Below are 6000 nucleotides of genomic sequence, written 5' to 3' on the forward strand. Positions count from 1 at the left end.
ATTTATGGTTTTCTAGAAGTTGTCACCCCAAGAAAAACACAAAAACAACCACGAAACTTTTGCTTCCAGATCGCAAGATAGAACCCTAAATTATAATCTCATCCTCTAACAACAACTGATTCATATCTCATCAATATCCCTTCCTATACTCTGGTATCGTATTCCACTATTTACTAAAGTCTGTAGAACCTAGCAAACCTAGGCTCTGATACCAATTTGTAATGCCCCGATTTTCATACCAATTTTTTTCCATATAAACAACATATCCACATATCAGCCACATCATCCACTAATACCATAATACAAAAACCTGACCCAAAAGTGGGTATCAACTATACAATCATACTCAAATACATAAACCTAATAGCGGAAGTCATTTCATATATATACATATACATACCACGATGAATACACATACCAGAGTACTACCATCCATATATACAAGTCAACCACAGAACTCTAGGGAAATCAAACCTCCCTAGTTCAAAATACTCACCCTGAATACTCAGGGTCTCTGCTCCCCTCTGTTGACTTTTTGAGTCTGATCCCATTTTGTTGGCCTAATAAGGCTTACAATTCTTATTTTTATGATAACAAATCAATTATGTGTTTAATATGGTTCAAGTGAAAGTTTTTCATGAAAGTGACAAAGCTCAAGTGCATAAGGAAGCCTATGGATTACAAAGAATTCTTGAAGAACATAATAAAGCTTATGGATTACAAAGAGCATGAGGAATAAAGTTATATTGGTGAAAAGCTCAAAGAAAAGATTGAAACCACAAAGATGATGGAAGAACAAGATTGAAGATTAAAGAATTATATTTTTCAAGGATATTCTAAATGTAAGTACTTCAAAGTAAATTTCAAGTATAAATTTATTTGAAGCTCTCAAGTAATTCAGAAATATATTTTTGAATACTGTAAAGAATATTTTTATAATCAATGAAAAGAAAGGGTTTTTGAAAAAGAAAAACTTTTCAAATAAAGAATGGTTAGGCGACTGCCAAATTAAGTAAAAGGTTTTTCAAAAATTCAGTAGCTAGACAGGCGACTGCCTAAACCTGTCAAGCGCCTACGTGAATAAGCCAGGCGACTACCTTGGTCGTGGTAAGCGACTGCCAGCATTCTATGTTGAGAGTTTGTTCTATGACAAGCGACTGCCAAGTCGTGGTAGGCGACTGCCACTCGAATGTTGGCATTAAATCTCTCAACGAGAAGATTTTTTAAACCTCATTTTTGGACATAATTATTTTAAAATATTTGGAAACAATTTTAAGCAAACCTTGGGAGTAATGAATGGCTTCTAAACATCTATAAATAGCCCCAATCTTCAAAGGTTTTCAACAATTAAGCAATATTCAAAGGTTTTTGAAATTAAGCAATCTTCAAAGGTTTTGAGATCAAGCAATCTTCAAGCATTCAAAGTTCTCAAAGGATCTCAAACTCTCTTGTGTTAAAACTACTGATTTGCTACTGATTTATACTTTGAAGCAAAGCTTTCAAAAGTCAGAATCTTTCATCTTTTGAAAATTATTTGGTGATTCATACTAAGTATTGAGCTTCAAATTCTTTTATATTTGAATTACTTTGAAGTATCATTGTGTTGATTATTGTACTAATCTACTTTGCTGTGAGAGTTTTTCTTTTGTACACAAAATCTCTTTATCTTGATTCTTAGACGATTCAGAGCTGTTGAATTGTTGGACCAAACGAGGAATTGTCATTTGGAGAGGCGGGCTCTAGCCTAACAGAAGGAGTGGTTGTAAACAGGTGTTGTTCCACCTTGTAACGGAACTGATATAGTGGAACCCTTTGGTGTTTTGCCAAGGGCGAGGACGTTGGCTATGTTGAAGCTGAATCTCGTAAAAAATCTTGTGTCTTTCTCTCTGCTTTACTTTATATTCTTTACTTGCTATTGTTGTATGGTTTAAAAGTGCAGGTTGCCGATTTTTAAGTGAGAAAGAAACAAAGATACTTGATATTTAGAAAGTACATTTTGATTAACTATTTGCGGAAACCCAAAAGGGAGTACATTGATTAATCTGTGGAAATCTTGATCAAGAGAAGTGCTTACTAAAAGCTTACAGGGAAGTCAACAAAAGCTCTAATATTCTTGGTTGAGTGATTGAATTACTTTGATTTCATTAATTGACTTGTGAATTTAAATTTCAGTATTTTTAAGTGTGATTATCATTTATATATTTTGTTTTTTGGGTATTAAAATCAAAATCTTAAAAATCATTAAAATCTAAAAGAATCCAATTCACCCCCCCCCCCTCTTGGGAAGCTATTCCTTATTTCACGTTTTGATAATGACAAAACACAATTATCTCATCGGTACATTGACCCTTTTTAGCAAAATCATTATTTAGCACGCACGGATGATAAGAATGCTATGGAAGCCATGAGAAACTCGAAGCGCATACGACCTAACATATTCCATGAAATTAAAAGAGCAAAAGGGTGAAGATACCTCAGATTTTCAAATGTAATGTGTGTTTAGTCCCACTTGTATTTACATATTTCATAAGATATAATTGGGAGCTCAAATATGACCTTAAATTGATCATAGGACCTCCAAGTAACATGAAAAACCTTTTTCATAAATTGCCTAACTTATACAAATTTCTTAAAATGGTTTTGAAGTTAAAAGAAGGCAAAAACTAATTTTTACAAAGGGGTTAGTTGACTAGCTAGCCGACCGGACAGTATAAATAAGAATTTTTCTCAATCCATAACTTCTTATCCTAACAAGTGTTCAACATGAAAGTTGTGTAATTTTCTCTTAGATTTCCGTTGATTCTAAGAATGTTCAATTTGGAATCATATAGAAAAAGTTATGGCCAAAACACTGATGGGCACATTGATGTTCTCTTTATGTTTCTTACGTCACATTGATGGGCATTTTTCTTAATCCATAACTTTTTATCTTAAATTGTATTCAACATAAATGTTGTGGTATTTTCTCTTAGCTTTCTTTTGACACCAATGACGTCCAATTTGGAGTTCTATAGTAAACTTTATGTCCAAAACACTGAAGGTCGCTCGCGCAGAATGTCGGTTCAGCAATAATATGCGCGAAATTTTCTTGACTAAATTGATTTGACGGCCAGAACTTAACCTAAGGCCAAGAAAACCTTTAAATATGACCTCTAAACCCTAGAGCATGAGTTTTTGCCTACCTCTTGAGATTTATGTACAGATTGCCAAACTTTTGCATACTTTGCCTACATTCTATCAAGTTCAAACATCTTTTGGGCATTCTCTCAACTTCACAAAGGGCATTCATGCACACATCTTGTTGACCTTATAGGTTATCTCCCTGTTTTGATTATGACAAATACTAATGTATTTAATGTCTGCTGAGTTGATGTGTAGGTTTATCTTGGCGATATCATATGATGGCACTCAAAGACCCTTGGAGGAAAATGAAGACCTTGAAGACCCTAGTTATAATTTAATTGTTGTATTTCTTTGATGTAAAGGGTCTGTAATAGTAATTAGGGGTCTGGTTTGTAATAAGCTCACACACACATCACCTGCTTGATTTATTACGTAAGCTCAAACAAACTGTAAACTAAATATGACCTTCAAAAGACCTTAGGGTTTTACCTTCGGTCGACCGAAGGTCGACTGACGCCGGACTTTTTCGGTGTCTTAATTTTGGACCCCAAATGACCCTAGGACACATACACCTGCACTTATGTTTGATAGGCACTTGAATAGGGTTTATATGTTGCAAGAAGGGACCGAAATGCACAACTGGCTAACACAGTTCACTTTGGCCTGGTCGATTGAACCGGCCCTGGGTCAACATTTTGACCAAGGCCCGGTCGACTGAACTTCATAGTTCATTTCTTGCCGGTCGACCGAACCTTGACCGGGTCAACATTTTGACCTCCTAGTCAACCGAGAGATTTTATACTCCAACTAACTGGTCGACCGAGGGTCCTCAGGAGAAATCCCATCGGTATGGTCGATCGAACCAGCCAGTTCAAATTGGCCCGGTCGACCGAACCTCGGACATATGAAAAATCGCCTCATCCGGTCGACCAACAAGTTAGTTCATTTCAACCCTGGTCGACCGAACCATGAAAAAGGCTTCAGAATTAACGATACGGTCGACCGACCATTCAGTTCAAAAGTCCCCTGGTCGACCGAGCCATTTGAGTCTTGGTCGACCGAACCATTTCTAGTCCACCAGACCTCTCGGGTTGCCCTGATTTTTTACCGCAGTTAATATTTTTAAACAGGGTTAAAATGTTTTAAACATCATTAAACTTTTCTAATAATACCCAATAAGTCCCCAACGGTCATATTTTCTCCCTTGCCTATATATACGAGTTCATTTGAGAAAATTAATATGGATTAAAAATATTGATTAAAGGAAATTCTCTGAAAATCCCAAATCCTATAATACTTATATTTAATCCCCATTCACTCATGCTTACCTTCTTCGATCTCTTAAATCCTTTGTAAGTCGATTGAGTGTTTATATTTAATAGGTTTGTTCTCCCATTCATATTTGATTGATTTATTTTCATTGAGAGCTAAACCTAAGTATTCTTAGGAGACTTTGTTAATAAGTCTATCCTAAGAAGACTTTGATAGATCTTCTAAGATTTGCACCTTCATTGCAACATCTTAAGAAGATTGTATTTGTTTTTGGTTGTAAAATATTTTCAAAATACTTTCAAATATCTAGTGTGCTTTGTCTTGATAAATCTATAAAGAGATATTTGTTTGTGTGAGAAAAATCTTTGTTGCTATATTCATTGATTTATATCTATAGTTGAATACAAAGATTAAACTCTTTTTGCAAACCAAACTTATACATTGCTAGAGCTTCATATACATATATATATTGAGAAAACTTGTTGATTGAAATATATGAAGTTTGGATAATATCTTTGTTTGAGCACTTAGATTGAATATCCTATGATACAAAGATCATTTAGGTTTGCACTCTCACGCACTCATTACAACGATAGTAAATCTATTTGAGAGTTGACATCTTAGACCACATTGAGCTTACATATTGAATCATACTGTGGTGTTTGTAATTGCGCGTATTTGGGTACACATCTGTTCTACTTGAAAGCTTATTCATTATACCATTTGATTGTATTTCAAATACTATTGTATTTCTAGGTACGGGCCTGAAGAGGGAGACTAGCCTTGGAATAGTCCCGGATTGGCTTAGACCCAGTTAGGAAAGTTTGGTGCGTCGTCCTGTTAAGGCGTGTAGGTTGAGGTCAGCCCTGCTAATTGACCTGGTTAAGGTTGAGGTCAGCCCTGTGATAATTTGACCTGGTTGTAAACGGTGCCGCTCCACCCTTAAGTGAGCTATTAGTGAAATCCTCCTGCTTGCGAGCTAGAGGAGGGGACGTAGGCACAATTGGCCAAACCTCGATAACATATCGTGTGTTTATTTACATTTCTGCACTTTATATTTACCGCACATGTATGTTATGGGTGAATGATGCGTATGACTTAAATTCCACATTATATTTATCTACGCATTCTGAAATTGAATAGACTGACCCTAGGTTGTGTATATACTGTTGTAGGATAGATTGACCTAGGAGAAAAAGTTTTAAATTCCAATTCACCCCCCCCCCTCTTGGGAATACACCAATTCTAACACATCTTACTAGCATGTTTGATATTGAGAAGCATATCAGTGTTCAGGAATTTTATCAATCTATTGTATTAACGGTTCGGGTTGTGAACCGGAGAGGAGGAAGCGAAGTATGAGGAAGTTGTGCCTCTTGTAAGCAGTGGAGTAGGAGGAAGTTATGCCTCTTGTAAGCAATGGTTTGTAACGGAAAGCTCCATCAGGATTTAAGGAGCAGATTAGTGGAATCCTTGGGTGTTTTGCCCAAGGCGAGAACGTAGGCCGAGTTTGGCCAAACCTCATTAAAAATTCAGTGTCTGCGCTCTCTCTCTATCCCTCTTTATATTTCTGCACTTATATTCATATTATACCTGCTGTGCATG

The sequence above is a fragment of the Malania oleifera genome, chromosome 4, assembly GCF_029873635.1.
Source record: "Malania oleifera isolate guangnan ecotype guangnan chromosome 4, ASM2987363v1, whole genome shotgun sequence".
Taxonomy (NCBI): domain Eukaryota; kingdom Viridiplantae; phylum Streptophyta; class Magnoliopsida; order Santalales; family Ximeniaceae; genus Malania; species Malania oleifera.